Source organism: Heteronotia binoei, chromosome 2 (genome assembly GCF_032191835.1).
Source record: "Heteronotia binoei isolate CCM8104 ecotype False Entrance Well chromosome 2, APGP_CSIRO_Hbin_v1, whole genome shotgun sequence".
Classification (NCBI taxonomy): Eukaryota; Metazoa; Chordata; class Lepidosauria; order Squamata; family Gekkonidae; genus Heteronotia; species Heteronotia binoei.
In genome coordinates, this window is record NC_083224.1 from 1,828,736 (window position 1) to 1,845,812 (window position 17,077).

Consider the following 17,077-nt stretch of genomic DNA (forward strand, 5'->3'; position numbering starts at 1 on the left):
ATCTACCTCACAGGGTGTCTGCTGTGGGGGAGGAAGGGAAAGGAGATTGTGAGCCGCTCTGAGACTCTTCGGAGTGGAGGGCGGGATATAAATCCAATATCTTCTTCTTCTTCTTCATTCTCATAAATGGGGATGAATGGTTATGCCAAAATTATAAAAACTGATGGTGCTTCAAATTGTATTTTTCACGTGGGCTTCTTTCCATGTGGGCTTTTTCTCCTGTGAGCATTTATAGCCGTGGGTTTTTTTTTTCTGTGAGTTTTTTTCCTGTGGGCTTTTTCATGGAACATGTGAACGTATGAAGCTGCCTTCTACTGCAGGGGTGGCGAACGGTAGGTCTCCAGATGTTTTTTGCCTACAACTCCCATCAGCCCCAGCCGTTGGCCATGCTGGCTGGGGCTGATGGGAGATGTAGGCAAAAAAAACATCTGGAGAGCTACCGTTGGCCAACCCTGTTCTACTGAATCAGATCCCCTCTTGGGTCCATCAAAGTCAGTCTTGTCTCCTCAGACTGGCAGCGTCTCTCCAGGGTCTCCAGCTGAGGTTTTTCACACCTACTTTCCTGGGCCCTTTTTAGTTGGAGATGCCGGGGATTGAACCTGGGACCTTCTGCTTACTAAGCAGATGCTCTACCACTAAGCCACCATCCATCCCTAAAGTCAGTCTTGTTTCCTCAGACTGCCAGTGGCTCTCCAGGGTCTCAAGCTGAGGCTTTTCACATCTACTTGCCTGGACCCTTTTTAGTTGGAGATGCCGGGGATTGAACCTGGGACCTTCTTCTTACCAAGCAGATGCTCTACCACTGAGCCACTGTCCTTCCCCAACCAAGATATTCCTCACTTGAAACTGTTGGCGTGTGTGACTCAGCAGGCCTGGTCATGGCTCGGGAGGTGGGGGGTGGGGAGGTGTGTTACATCACACAATGTATGCATAGGTGATATCTCCTTGAATGAAATGTCTCTTTTTTGGTGCATTCACACAACACATAGACCGTTTTCGCACACAGCTTACCACGGGGTCACGTTCCTGTTCTCTCCACAGCGTCTGTCGGATTTCCCATTATCTGCGCCGAAGTTACAGGAAGTCCCGCGGCCTTTGCGTAGCAAATGTAAACCGCTGAAACCCAGTTTACGTTTGCTACGCAAAAGCCGCAGCACATCCTGTAACTCCGGCGCAGATAGTGGGAAATCCGACAGACGCTGCGGAGAGAACAGGAACGTGACTGCGTGGCAAGCTGTGTGCGAAAACGGTCTAAATAATGTGTTTTACGTCCAGATTTTTGCTATTCTTACACAGTAAAAATCCGGATATAAAACACATTGTTTAATGTCGTGTGAACGCACCGTTTATCTTAACCAGAACCGGCCCTAGACTGTCTGCCATACTACGGAAGGCCAACTTCTGGCGCCTGCGCTGATAACGTCCCGTGGGGGATGGGGTGCCCAATTTGGTACCCCCAGAAGTCCGGCACAACAGGCAACCTTGTAGCTGCCCTCGGACCCCTCCTCTCTCCCTGGTGGGATGGTGGCTCAGTGGTAGAGCATCTGCTTGGTAAGCAGAAGGTCCCAGGTTCAATCCCCAGCATCTCCAACTAAAAAGGGTCCAGGCAAAAACTATATGGGAGGGACAGTGGCTCAGTGGTAGAGCATCTGCCTGGTAAGCAGAAGGTCCCAGGTTCAATCCCCGGCATCTCCAACTAAAAAGGATCCAGCTTGAGACCCTGGAGAGCCGCTGCCTGTCTGAGTAGACAATACTGACTTTGATGGACCCAGGGTCTGATTCAGTAGAAGGCAGCTTCATATGTTCACAAGGAATGAAGGCAACTTTAAGGGAGGGATGGTAGCTCAGTGGTAGAGCATCTGCTTCGTAAGCAGAAGGTCCCAGGTTCAATCCCCGGCATCTCCAACTAAAATCATGGCTTCTCTTACGTTCTTATGTGACACAGAGTGTTGGACTGGAGGGGCCATTGGTCTGATCCAACATGGCTTCTCTTATGTTCTTATGTGACACAGAGTGTTGGACTGGATGGGCCACTGGCCTGATCCAACATGGCTTCTCTTATGTTCTTATGTGACACAGAGTGTTGGACTGGAGGGGCCACTGGCCTGATCCAACATGGCTTCTCTTATGTTCCTATGTGACACAGAGTGTTGGACTGGATGGGCCACTGGCCTGATCCAACAGGGCTTCTCTTATGTTCTTATGTGACACAGAGTGTTGGACTGGATGGGCCACTGGCCTGAAACAACATGGCTTCTCTTATGTTCTTATGTGACACAGAGTGTTGGACTGGAGGGGCCACTGGCCTGATCCAACAGGGGTTCTCTTATGTTCTTATGTGACACAGAGTGTTGGACTGGATGGGCCACTGACCTGATCCAACATGGCTTCTCTTATGTTCTTATGTGACACAGAGTGTTGGACTGGATGGGCCACTGGCCTGATCCAACATGGCTTCTCTTATGTTCTTATGTGACACAGAGTGTTGGACTGGATGGGCCACTGGCCTGATCCAACATGGCTTCTCTTATGTTCTTATGTGACACAGAGTGTTGGACTGGAGGGGCCACTGGCCTGATCCAACATGGCTTCTCTTATGTTCTTATGTGACACAGAGTGTTGGACTGGAGGGGCCACTGGCCTGATCCAACATGGCTTCTCTTATGTTCTTATGTGACACAGAGTGTTGGACTGGATGGGCCACTGGCCTGATCCAACATGGCTTCTCTTATGTTCTTATGTGACACAGAGTGTTGGACTGGACGGGTCACTGGCCTGATCCAACAGGGCTTCTCGTATGTTCTGCTGTGACACAGAGTGTTGGACTGGAGGGGCCATTGGTCTGATCCAAAATGGCTTCTCTTATGTTCTTATGTGACACAGAGTGTTGGACTGGATGGGCCACTGGCCTGATCCAACATGGCTTCTCTTATGTTCTTATGTGACACAGAGTGTTGGACTGGATGGGCCACTGGCCTGATCCAACAGGGCTTCTCTTATGTTCTTATGTGACACAGAGTGCTGGACTGGAGGGGCCACTGGCCTGATCCAACATGGCTTCTCTTATGTTCTTATGTGACACAGAGTGCTGGACTGGAGGGGCCATTGGCCTGATCCAACATGGCTTCTCTTATGTTCTTATGTGACACAGAGTGTTGGACTGGAGGGGCCACTGGCCCGATCCAACAGGGCTTCTCTTATGTTCTTATGTCACAAGGAGTGTTGGACTGGATGGGCCACTGGCCTGATCCAATGGGGCTTCTCTTATGTTTTTATGTGACACAGAGTGCTGGACTGGAGGGGCCATTGGCCTGATCCAACATGGCTTCTCTTATGTTCTTATGTGACACAGAGTGTTGGACTGGAGGGGCCACTGGCCTGATCCAACACGGCTTCTCTTATGTTCTTATGTCACACAGAGTGTTGGACTGGATGGGCCACTGGCCTGATCCAATGGGGCTTCTCTTATGTTTTTATGTGACACAGAGTGCTGGACTGGAGGGGCCATTGGCCTGATCCAACATGGCTTCTCTTATGTTCTTATGTGACACAGAGTGTTGGACTGGAGGGGCCACTGGCCTGATCCAACACGGCTTCTCTTATGTTCTTATGTGACACAGAGTGCTGGACTGGAGGGGCCATTGGCCTGATCCAACATGGCTTCTCTTATGTTCTTATGTGACACAGAGTGTTGGACTGGATGGGCCACTGGCCTGATCCAACATGGCTTCTCTTATGTTCTTATGTGACACAGAGTGCTGGACTGGAGGGGCCATTGGCCTGATCCAACATGGCTTCTCTTATGTTCTTCTGTGACACAGAGTGTTGGACTGGAGGGGCTATTGGCCTGATCCAACCGGGCTTCTCTTATGCTCTTACGTGACACAGAGTGTTAGACTGGAGGGGCCATTGGCCTGATCCAACAGGGCTTCTCTTACGTTCTTATCATGGGGTGTTTGTGCAGTCTGGGCTTCTCCTGTGTTCTTATGTGACACAGAGTGTTGGACTGGAGGGGCCATTGGCCTGATCCAACAGGGCTTCTCTTATGTTCTTATGTGACACAGAGTGTTGGACTGGATGGGCCACTGGCCTGATCCAACATGGCTTCTCTTATGTTCTTATGTGACACAGAGTGCTGGACTGGATGGGCCACTGGCCTGATCCAACATGGCTTCTCTTATGTTCTTATGTGACACAGAGTGCTGGACTGGAGGGGCCATTGGCCTGATCCAACATGGCTTCTCTTATGTTCTTCTGTGACACAGAGTGTTGGACTGGAGGGGCTATTGGCCTGATCCAACCGGGCTTCTCCTGTGTTCTTATGTGACACAGAGTGTTAGACTGGAGGGGCCATTGGCCTGATCCAACAGGGCTTCTCTTACGTTCTTATCATGGGGTGTTTGTGCAGTCTGGGCTTCTCCTGTGTTCTTATGTGACACAGAGTGTTGGACTGGAGGGGCCATTGGCCTGATCCAACAGGGCTTCTCTTATGTTCGTATGTGACACAGAGTGTTGGACTGGATGGGCCACTGGCCTGATCCAACAGGGCTTCTCTTATGTTCTTATGTGACACAGAGTGTTGGACTGGAGGGGCCATTGGCCTGATCCAACAGGGCTTCTCTTATGCTCTTACGTGACACAGAGTGTTGGACTGGAGGGGCCATTGGCCTGATCCAACATGGCTTCTCTTATGTTCTTATGTGACACAGAGTGTTGGACTGGAGGGGCCATTGGCCTGATCCAACAGGGCTTCTCTTATGTGACACAGTGTGTTGGACTGGAGGGGCCTTTGGCCTGATCCAACAGGGCTTCTCTTATGTTCTTATGTGACACAGAGTGTTGGACTGGAGGGGCCATTGGCCTGATCCAACAGGGCTTCTCTTATGTGACACAGAGTGTTGGACTGGAGGGGCCTTTGGCCTGATCCAACAGGGCTTCTCTTATGTTCTTATGTGACACAGAGTGTTGGACTGGAGGGGCCACTGGCCTGATCCAACAGGGCTTCTCTTATGTTCTTATGTGACACAGAGTGTTGGACTGGAGGGGCCATTGGCCTGATCCAACAGGGTTTCTCTTATGTTCTTATGTGACACAGAGTGTTGGACTGGAGGGGCCATTGGCCTGATCCAACAGGGCTTCTCTTATGTTCTTATGTGACACAGAGTGTTGGACTGGAGGGGCCATTGGCCTGATCTAACAGGGCTTCTCTTATGTTCTTATGTGACACAGAGTGTTGGACTGGAGGGGCCATTGGTCTGATCCAAAAGGGCTTCTCTTATGTTCCTCTTTCCCATAAAAGATAATGGACTCCATACCCAATTTGGCGTGCCCCCTCTGGGGTCGCGTGGGGCAAGCACCCCTCTCTGCCCACCCTTCAGATCCAGCCCTGATTGGCACTCTCAGAGTTGTGGCACAGAAAGATACAGCCCTCTCTGTTTTAAATCTCTCCAAATGCTGGTCACATCTGCTGGCGAAAGTTTGTACTGTGCCAAGGCCATACAGCCCGGAAAACCTACCACAACTAATGAACTCCGGCCATGAAAGTCTTCAACAACATACCTAGAGGGAGTGTTCGCTCACCACTCAGCCCAGTGACTTCAGGGTTTATTTGGTGTTGAGTTTCCATGTGGTTGTTTGATAATATACTTTTGCGAGATGCCTCTCAGGAGATTTATTGACAACACTCAGGATCACGGTTCTATGGCTGGGCAGAACTTTGCTCTATTCACCAAACATGGCAGCAGAGCCCAGCGTCCCCGTCTCCCTTGCCGCGAGGATGCCACCTGCTGGCATAGCGTGTGGAGGAAGGCAGGGATGGGGCTGGTGAATGGGAGCCTGGGGCCAAAAGGTCATCTTTGTCTGTCAGATGTGTGGCTCTTCTCTTGCAGGGAAGCCGGGCCAGTGCTCCACTCCAGATTCTTTTGGCCACTGTATAATGGATTGTTTTTCTGATTTTGACTGCACTGGAGACATGAAGTGTTGCAGCAACGGCTGTGGGTACCAGTGCATGCCTCCAGCACCGCCAGGTAAGGGTGCTGGGATCTCAGGCAGAACTTTGCCATCAGCAGGTTTCCCAAAGCAATTTCCACCAGGGCTTCCCCATCCTTCCTCACTCCAACCAGAGCCCTCAGCATTCTGTAGCAGGTGAAGTCCTCAGACAGGCCAGGATTCCGTGAGGGGTCTCCTTTTCCACAAATGCTTGTGGGGGGGTGGGCAGGTCAGAGACATCGAACTTCAATTCATTTGCTCGAGCTCATGTAGAACAGGAATGTCATGAAAGAAACATCTATATTTCCCTTAAAATCAGAGGACTGAGCTGTAGAAAGTGGTCAGTTCCAGAGGGAGAATTGTGGATTTTCTGGGCTGTATGGCTGCAGTCTTGGCATAATAGTACCTGACGTTTCGCCAGCAGCTGTGACTGGCATCCTCAGAGGGATAACACTGTGTTATACCTCTGAGGATGCCGGTTACAGCTGCTGGAGAAACTTCAGGTTAGGGTTGCCAAGTCCAATTCAAGAAATATCTGGGGACTTTGGGGGTGGAGGCCGGAGACATTAGGGGCGGAGCCAGGAGCAAGGGTGTGACAAGCATAAATGAACTCTAAGGGAGTTCTGGCCATCACATTTAAAGGGACGGCACACCTTTTCAATTCCTTCCTTCCATAGGAAATAATGAAGGATAGGGGCACCTTCTTTTGGGGCTCATAGAATTGGACCCCCTGGTCCAACCTTTTTGAAACTTGGGGGGGTATTTTGGGGAGAGGCACTAGATGCTATACTGAAAATTTGGTGCCTCTACCCCAAACCCCCCCCCCCAGAGCCCCAGATACCCGCGGATCAATTCTCCATGATTTTCTATGGGAATAAATCTCCATAGAGAATAATAGACATTTCCCTCCCCTCCCCCCTCTTTCTGACAACCCTGAAGCGGGGGGAGGGTCTCCAAACCAGGGGATCCCCTGCCCTCACCTGGGGATTGGCAACCCTACTTCAGGTACTCCTATGCCAAGACCACGGCCACGCAGCCCAGAAAATTTACAACAGCTCATGAACTCCGACCGACAACATATCTAGAGGGCGTGTTTGCTCACCACTCTAGTCCTGTCATTTAAGGGTTTGTGTGTTGCTAAAGAGTTTCCAGGTGGTTGTTTGATAATAGCCCCACATAAGTGGGGCTCATTACGGAAAACTGGAGCTACAACAGAGCCCCTGACAGAATGCCTGCCTCAGGTAGTACCACGGCTACAAAGGACGCCTGCGTGGCTAAGGACCCAAGTCAAGGAAGCGGATTTCCCTCTTGGATGACGAAGAACAGTTTGAGGAAGATGGGGCGATGGCAGAGAAACTGATTCTTTTTTTGAAAAAAGGAAGAAAGAAATCTATTGTAGATGTGGGAGAAAGACCTCCGCCGCAGCCACTGGTTTTAGGAGTGTCTGAAGAACTGAATCGAACCTAGGTGACAAGAAATGAAGCGCTTGGCCAGCAGTGTCCAAACCTGCCTAACACAAGAGACACAGAGAATAAATGTCAGATGTTTGAGAGCCACAAGACAAGAACATCAGATGTTTGGGAGCTGCAAGACAGGAAGGAAGGAAGGAAGGAAGGAAGGAAGGAAGGAAGGAAGGAAGGAAGGAAGGAAGGAAGGAAGGAAGGAAGGAAGGAAGGAAGGAAGGAAGGAAGGAAGGAAGGAAGGAAGGAAAATAGGTGGGGGAGGGACGAGGGAAGTGGAGGTGGACATAAAGTAATTTAACTTTAAATCACGGCTCTTTTTGAGCAGGAATGCAGTTCCAGCACTGTTGGTGTCAGGGGGTATGGTCTAATATTTTCTACCCCCAAAAAAGCCTTGCTTTAAATGCGTTCTCTAAGCTTCTGGCTGGCTTGGCTCAGATAAGAAGAAGAAGATGATGATGATATTGGATTTATATCCCGCCCTCCACTCCGAAGAGTCTCAGAGCGGCTCACAATCTCCTTTCCCTTCCTCCCCCACAACAGACACCCTGTGAGGTGGGTGGGGCTGGAGAGGGCTCTCACAGCAGCTGCCCTTTCAAGGACAGAGTCTCAGAGTGGCTTACAATCTCCTTTACCTTTTTCCCCCACAACAGACACCCTGTGAGGTAGATGAAGATATTGGATTTATATCCCTGCAATTCACTCCGAAGAGTCTCAGAGCAGCTCACAATCTTCTATATCTTCTCCCCCCACAACAGACACCCTGTGAGGTGGGTGGGCTGAGAGGGCTCTCACAGCAGCTGCCCTTTCAAGGACAGAGTCTCAGAGCGGCCTACAATCTCCTTTCCCTTCCTCCCCACAACAGACACCCTGTGAGGTGGGTGGGGCTGAGAGGGCACTCACAGCAGCTGGCCTTTCAAGGACAGCCTCTGCCAGAGTTATGGTTTACCCAAGGCCATTCCAGCAGCTGCAAGTGGAGGAGTGTGGAATCAAACCCGGTTCTCCCAGATAAGAGTCCGCACACTTCACCACTACACCAAACTGGCTTAACCAGTACACCAAAATTAGATAAGTGATTGAAAGAGAGAAATGTCTTCTCCAAGCTGGTCAACAGGTCGGTGGGGGCTTTGAGAGCCACACAATATGCATGAAAGAGCTGCAGTTTGGCCATCTCTGCTCTCGGGCAACTATGCAAATGGAAAACTAGTAAGTCTCCATATGCTTGATGGTTCTTGCAGAACTGAAATATGAAGCTCTTCATCTCTCTCTCTCGGCTTGACTTCGCGAACGAAGATTTAAGAAGGGTGCAATAGTCCACGTCTGCTGCAGGCTCGCTGGTGGCTGACAAGACCGATGCGGGACAGGCAGATCCGGCCACAGTGGCTGCAGGGAAAAGTCTGATTTGGGGTTGGTGCTGTAGCAGTGCGATTCTTCCTCAATCTCCTTTTATCCTCAAGACCAGCTATGTGTGCGTTCTCAAAAGAAGAGACAGCCTGGTGGATGGTGTGCCTCCATGCTTTGCGATCTGAGGCTAGGTCAGACCACTGGTGATGGTTGATGTGACAGGTGCCAAGGGATTTCTTCAAGGAGTCCTTGTACCTCTTCTTTGGTGCCCCTCTATTTCGATGGCCGGTGGAAAGTTCGCCATACAGAGCAAGCTCTTCATCTACTAACTAGGCAACATAACCTGTCACTAACCTGACCTCCAGGCCAGACGACTGGAAGGTTGCAAATATCACTCCGGCCTTCATAAAGGGGTCCACAGGGGATCCAGGAGTTTACAGGCCAGCTGGCCCAACATCTGCTCTGGGAATATTAGCAGAAATTGTTGCTAAAGAGAGAATCATTAAGCACATCCAGGAGCAAAACTTGTGGAGGAAAAAAATCACACACACACACACACACACACACCCTTTACCATCAGACATTGCAAAGGTGGGGGAATTAGAAGCTCCCCTTTGAGAGCTTTTCCAACTGGGTCCTCATTTGTGCTGCCATCTCTCCTCCTTTGCACATTCGTTCTCCAAGCAGAGTTGCTGCAATAGGGTTGCCAAGTCCAATTCAGGAAATATCTGGGGACTTTCGGGGTGGAGCCAGGAGACTTTGGGGGTGGAGCCAGGAGACATTGGGGTGGAGCCAAAAGCAAGGCTGTGACAAGCATAATTGAACTCCAAGGGAGTTCTGGCCATCACATTTAAAGGAACAGCACACCTTTTAAAATGCCTTCCTTCCATAGGAAATAATGAAGGATTGGGGCACCTTCTTTTGGGGTTCATAGAATTGGACCCCCCGTCCAATCTTTTTGAAACTTGGGAGGTATTTTGGGGAGAGGCACTAGATGCTATACTGAAAATTTGGTGCCTCTATCTCAAAAAACAGCGCCCCCCCCAGAGCCCCTGATACCCGCGGATCAATTCCCCATCATTCCCTATGGGAATCGTTCATGGAGGTGCATGATGGTTGTGGGAGCGGGGCTTCCCCCGCCGGCCAGCTGGCTGGGAGAGGGGGGAAGCCTGTAAAACCGGGGGATCCCTCTCTGGGACCTGGGGATTGGGAAGCCTAGCTGCAAACACCGTTCTGTGGGCAGCTGCTGGGGGCCAGAGACCAATACCTAATGCACAAAGACAGGAATCAACCCAATTTCACTGATCTCCCTCAGAGATCCAGAGGAATCCTACAATCAAAGAGTTGGAAGGGATCTCCAGGGTCATCTAGTCCAGCCCCCTGCACAAGGCAGGAAAGTTACCCGTGCTCATCTGTTGCTCCAAAATAGTAAAGAGGCCAGTAGCGATTTTATTGTCATGTAAACTTTCGAGACACACAGCTCTCTTTGTCAGATGCCACACCTGCTCAGGGTCCCCGGCACCAACAACATCAGGAAACAAAGGGCGCTCCACCGGTGACAAAGGCCAAGGACAGCTGAGTGGCTCAGGGCCCACGCTGTGCACAACCAAAGCTATTGGTGGATGGTGGATGGTGGCTCAGTGGTAGAGCATCTGCTTGGGAAGCAGAAGGTCTCAGGTTCAATTCCTGGCATCTCCAAAAAAGGGTCCAGGCAAATAGGTGTGAAAAACCTCAGCTTGAGACCCTGGAGAGCCGCTGCCAGTCTGAGAAGACAATACTGACTTTGATGGACCAAGGGTCTGATTCAGTAGAAGGCAGCTTCATATGTTCATATGTTCCAGGGTTGCCAATCCCCAGGTGGGAGCAGAGGATCCCCTGGTTTGGAGGCCCTCCCCCCGCAGGGGGTGGGAGATGTCCGCTGCACACTCCATTATTCCCTAAGGAGACTGATTCCCATAGGGCATAATAGAGAACTGATCTGCAGGTATCTGGGGCTCTGTGGGGGGGCTGTTTTTGAGCAGAGGCATAAATCTGCAATTCAGTTCTTCTTCTTCCTACTGCTGTCTCGCTCGCCTGCTCTCTCCCCCTCAGAGATTGCCAGCATTAGAGGTGAGCCCTTGGGAGGCAGACAACTGAGTGGCTCCCTCTCTTCTAACTCCTCTGCATTTGCTCTTCCACAGCTTCCCCGACCCCCCAAGATTCACCGGTCATGGAGGCAGAGATGGCCTAGGAGAGCCGTCCTGAAGGATGCCTGGTTCCGCCCTCTGACAAGGCCGAGGCACCGACCTCCTGCGCCAGAGCGCTCCTTTCAGCCTGACCTTCTTCTGCTGGGGATGCTGTCTTAATAAACCAGGCACCTGCTCATTCCCTTCCTTCTCCTTTGATTGATATCCTGCCTCTTCTTCTAAAGCGACTGGGCCAGAGACGGTGGGCTAAGGAGGGAGTTGGATCCGGGTGTGCCACGCTTAGGATTGCCAAGTCCAATTCAAGAAATATCTGGGGACTTTGGGGGTGAAGCCAGGAGACTTTGGGGGTGGAGCCAAGAGACATTGGGGGTGGAGCCAGGAGCAAGGTTGAGACAAGCATAATTGAATTCCAAAGGGAGTTCTGGCCATCACATTTAAAGGGACGGCACACCTTTTAAAATGCCTTCCTTCCATTGGAAATAATGAAAGGATAGGGGCACCCTCTTTGGAGGCTCATAGAATTGGATCCCCTGGTCCAATATTTTTGAAACTTTTTTTTGGGGGGGGGGGTTGGGGAGAGGCACCAGATACTATGCTGAAAATGTGGTGCCTCTACCTCAAAAAACAGCTCCCCCCAAACCCCAGATACCTGCGAATCAATTCTCCATTATTTCCTATGGAAATAAGTCTTCATAGGGAATAATGGAGTGCCCAAGAGACATCCCCCCCTCCCTGTGCTTTCTGAAGACCCTGAAGCGGGGGGACGGCCTCCAAACCAGGGGATCCCCCTGCCCCCACCTGGGGATTGAGAGCAAACAGGAAACCACAGTGTACAATTTAGGTCAACTAGGAAAATAACACTGTGAAATTAAGAAACTTTGAAGCAAATGCACATAAACACTTTATATAGCCAATTCATTGGAACTAAACAAAGGCAATCATTAAACAAAAATCAAAATGGCTCAACAGAGCTCAAAGTTCAGCCAGTTTGGTGTAGTGGTGAAGTGTGCGGACTTTTATCTGGGAGTGCCTGGTTTGATTCCCCCCTCCCCCACTTGCACCTGTTGGAATGGCCTTGGGTCAGCCATAGCTGTTGCAGGAGTTGTCCTTGAAAGGGCAATGGCCCATCCAGTCCAACACTCTGTATCACACAGTGGCCAATATATGTGTGTACACATACACACACACACACACACATATATATATATGTGTGTACACACACACACACACACACACACACACACATATATATATATATATATGTGGCTACTAGCCACTGATATACATACTGTGGCTAATAGCCACTGATGGACCTCTGCTCCATATTTTTATCCAATCCCCTCTTAAAGCTGGCTATGCTTGTAGCCGCCACCACCTCCTGTGGCGGTGAATTCTAAATGTTAATCACTCTTTGGGTGAAGAAGGACTTCCTTTTATCCGTTCTAACCCGACTGCTCAGCAATTTCATCGAATGCCCACGAGTTCTTGTATTGCGAGAAAGGGACTTCTTTCTCTACCTTCTCCATCCTATGCATAATCTTGTAAACCTCTATCATGTCACCCCGCAGTCGATGTTTCTCCAAGCTAAAGAGCCCCAAGCGTTTTAACCTTTCTTCATAGGGAAAGTGTTCCAAACCTTTAATCATTCTCGTTGCCCTTTTCTGCACTGGCTGAGGGACTTGGGAATGTTCAGTCTGGAGAAGAGGAGGCAGAGGGGAGGACTCACAATGGGCCTAAATTATGGGGAGGAAGGTACCAGCTGGATACTAGGAAGAACTTTTTTACATTAAGAGATGTTCAACAGTGGAATCAGCTCCCTGGGGAGGTGGGGAGCGCCCCTTCATTGGCAGTCTCCAAGCAGCAGCTGTACAGGCACTTGTCAGGGACGCTCTAGGGCAGGGGTAGGGAACGTTGGCTCTCCAGGTTTTTTTTGCCTACAACTCCCATCAACCCCTATCCAGCACGGCCAATGGCTAGAGCTGATGGGAGTTGTAGGCAAAAAAAACATCTGGAGAGGCAACGTTCCCTACCCCTGCTCTAGGGCCTAGGCAGGTCCTGATTCTCAAAAAAGGTATTATTGCCCCTGAGAGGGGCTACCACTTTGATGCCAGAAACAGTGTGGGGCTACTTGGAAACCGGGGGAGACTCTAGAATGGTCAATTGGGTCCTTCTTGGACTCTATGAAATGATCTCGACACGTTTGGAACTTGCAAGGGTTGCTTTAATCACGGCGCCCCTCCAGCATGGCCCGTCGGAGTAAGGAGAGAATGAAGTCATCTTGGTGGGCCTTGGGGGCGGGGGGGCGGAGAGCGGGAAGATGAGAGAAGGAAGAAGGAATTACGGCTCAGTGGGAGAGGTTCAGGGCCCAAGCTGGTGCATGGAGTCTTGACAGAAGCAGTTCTTCTGCACGGATTCTGGGTTTCAGAGCAGGTTATTCTACAAAAAAAGAAGCGAGAGTGAGAGATCCAGGAGCACACAGTTGCCTGGCAGTGAAATCAGCTTATCGAGATACGGGACCCTCTTTGTGTAGCTACCGTTGACCCCTCCCTCCTAGGGTTGCCAAGTCCAATTCAAGAAATATCTGGGACTTTGGGGGTGGAGCCGGGAGACATTAGGGGTGGAGCCAAGATCAAGTATCATTGAACTCCAAAGGGAGTTCTGGCCATCACATTTAAAGGGACCACTGCACACCTTTTCAATTCCTTCCTTCCATAGGAAATAATGAAGGATAGGGGCACCTTCTTTTGGGGCTCATAGAATTGGACCCCCTGGTCCAATATTTTTGAAACTTGGGGGGGGTATTTTGGGAAGGGGCACTAGATGCTATACTGAAAATTTGGTGCCTCTACCCCCAAAAACAGGCCCCCCCAGAGCCCCAGATACCTGCAGATCAATTCTCCATGATTTTCTAGGGGAATAAATCTCCATAGGGAATAACAGAGTTCGCAGCAGACATTTCCCTCCCCTCCCCCCGCTTTCTGATGACCCTTAAGCGGGGGGAGGGCCTCCAAACCGGGGGATCCCCTGCCCCCACCTGGGGATTGGCAACCCTACTCCCTCCCCTCCCACCAACGTCTCCGCTGACCGTCGAAACACTCCACGTGTACGTTCTATGACATAAACAGTCCCTCAAAGCCCTTTTAAACCATTGCTAATGTGATCTCGTAAACCTCTTTGATGCAAAACCAGGGTGTTAGTTTCCTACGCAAAATATCTTCCTTGCTGAAAGGAAGTTCTTCTTTGCTCTGAGCTCATGCTGCGAAGCTGTAGAGGGGAACTAGAGCTCTCCAGCAACTGCGACTGGCCTCTCGGTCGCAGAGATCATTTCCTCTGATGGAAACGGAAGCTTGAGGGGATGGACGCTTACGGGATCATGTCCCTTCTGAGCCCCCTCCCTTCCCCAAACTCCACCCACCCCCCGCACCCAAATCTCCAGGGATATCCCAAGTGGGAGTTGGCAACCCTGTTAGCAACAGTGGAGGATGAGATGGTTGAGTGCCTTCCCACGGGTTCTTATGTGGACAGCGCAGGCCACTGCATAAATTATTGTGCTCTGCGGCCATTTTCGTTTATATCTCTGCTACCTAATCTTAAATAGATACACACATGGCCTGGCCCAACATGGCTCGGCCCAGCAAGGTCTCGTGTCAGATCTGGCCCTAATAACAAATGGGTTCGACACCCCTGGTCTAGATGGAACTCTTTGTCTCGGGAAAGCGATGGTTTGTATTCTTGGTGCTTGGGGGCCACAGAGGGAGGGCACCTAGCCCCACTGGCGGACCTCCTGATGGCACCTGGTTTTTTTGGCCACTGTGTGACAGAGTTAGGGTTGCCAAGTCCAATTCAAGAAATATCTGGGGACTTTGGGGGTGGAGCCAGGAGATTTTAGGGGTGGAGACAGGAGACATTGGGCAAGGGTGTAACAAGCATAACTGAACTCCAAAGGGAGTTCTGGCCATCACATATCAAGGGACGGCACACCTTTTAAATGCCTTCCTTCCATAGGATATAATGAAGTATAGGGGCACCTTCTTTGGGGGCTCATAGAATTGGACCCCCTGGTCCAATCTTTTTGAAACTTAGGGATTATTTTTGGGGAAGCCACTGGATGCTATACTGAAAATGTGGTGCCTCTACCTCAGAGCCCCAGATACCCACAGATCAATACTTCATTATTTTCTATGGGAAGAAGTCTCCATAGGGAATCATGAGTACCCAGCAGATATTTCCCTCCACTCCCCCCACCTTCTGATTACCCTGAAGTGGGGGGAGGGCCTCCAAACGGGGGGATCCGCTGCCCCCACCTGGAGATTGGCAACTCTATACAGAATGTTGGACTGGATGGGCCATTGGCCTGATCCAAAATGGCTTCTCTTATGTGACACAGAGTGTTGGACTGGATGGGCCACTGGCCTGATCCAAGATGGCTTCTCTTATGTGACACAGAGGGTTGGACTGGAGGGGCCATTGGCCTGATCCAAAATGGCTTCTCTTATGTTCTTATGTCTAGGGCAGTGATGGTCTGTATTCTTGGTGCTTGGGGGGCAACAGTAGGAGGGACTTCTAGTGTCCTGCCCCACTAGTGGAACTCCTGGTTGTCCCTGGTGTTTGGGCCACTGTGTGACACAGAGTGTTGGACTGGATGGGCCACTGGCCTGATCCAACAGGGCTTCTCTTATGTGACACAGAGTGCTGGACTGGAGGGGCCACTGGCCTGATCCAACAGGGCTTCTCTTCTGTTCTTATGTGACACAGAGTGTTGGACTGGAGGGGCCACTGGCCTGATCCAAAATGGCTTCTCTTATGTGACACAGAGTGTTGGACTGGATGGGCCACTGGCCTGATCCAAAATGGCTTCTCTTATGTGACACAGAGTGTTGGACTGGAGGGGCCACTGGCCTGATCCAACATGGCTTCCCTTATGTTCTTATGTGACACAGAGTGTTGGACTGGAGGGGCCATTGGCCTGATCCAACAGGGCTTCACTTATGTTCTTATGTGACACAGAGTGTTGGACTGGAGGGGCCACTGGTCTGATCCAACAGGGCTTCTCTTATGTTCTTATGTGGCACAGAGTGTTGGACTGGAGGGGCCACTGGCCTGATCCAACAGGGCTTCTCTTATGTTCTTATGTGACACAGAGTGTTGGACTGGATGTGCCACTGGTCTGATCCAACAGGGCTTCTCTTATGTTCTTATGTGACACAGAGTGTTGGACTGGAGGGGCCACTGGCCTGGTCCAACATGGCTTCTCTTATGTTCTTATGTGACACAGAGTGTTGGACTGGATGGGCCACTGGCCTGATCCAACAGGGCTTCTCTTATGTTCTTATGTGACACAGAGTGTTGGCCTGATCCAACAGGGCTTCTCTTATGTTCTTATGTGACACAGAGTGTTGGACTGGAGGGGCCACTGGCCTCATCCAACAGGGCTTCTCTTATGTTCTTATGTGACACAGAGTGTTGGACTGGATGGGCCAATGGCCTGATCCAACAGGGCTTCTCTTATGTTCTTATGTGACACAGAGTGTTGGACTGGATGGGCCAATGGCCTGATCCAACAGGGCTTCTCTTATGTTCTTATGTGACACAGAGTGTTGGACTGGAGGGGCCACTGGCCTGATCCAACAGGGCTTCTCTTATGTTCTTATGTGACACACAGTGTTGGACTGGAGGGGTCACTGGCCTGATCCAACAGGGCTTCTCTTATGTTCTTATGTGACACAGAGTGTTGGACTGGATGGGCCACTGGCCTGATCCAACAGGGCTTCTCTTATGTTCTTATGTGACACAGAGTGTTGGCCTGATCCAACAGGGCTTCTCTTATGTTCTTATGTGACACAGAGTGTTGGACTGGATGGGCCACTGGCCGGATCCAACAGGGCTTCTCTTATGTTCTTATGTGACACAGAGTGTTGGACTGGATGGGCCAATGGCCTGATCCAACAGGGCTTCTCTTATGTTCTTATGTGACACAGAGTGTTGGACTGGATGGGCCAATGGCCTGATCCAACAGGGCTTCTCTTTTGTTCTTATGTGACACAGAGTGTTGGACTGGATGGGCCAATGGCCTGATCCAACATGGCTTCTCTTATGTTC

At 50.6% G+C, this 17,077-nt stretch overlaps 1 non-coding gene across 1 annotated transcript; it reads left to right on the forward strand.

Moving 5' to 3' along the window:
- Positions 1 to 1,830: 1,830 nt before the first annotated feature.
- Positions 1,831 to 1,905, forward strand: TRNAT-CGU (transfer RNA threonine (anticodon CGU)). Its single transcript has one exon. It is a non-coding gene; the product is annotated as a tRNA-Thr (tRNA).
- The last annotated feature ends 15,172 nt before the right edge of the window (positions 1,906 to 17,077 follow it).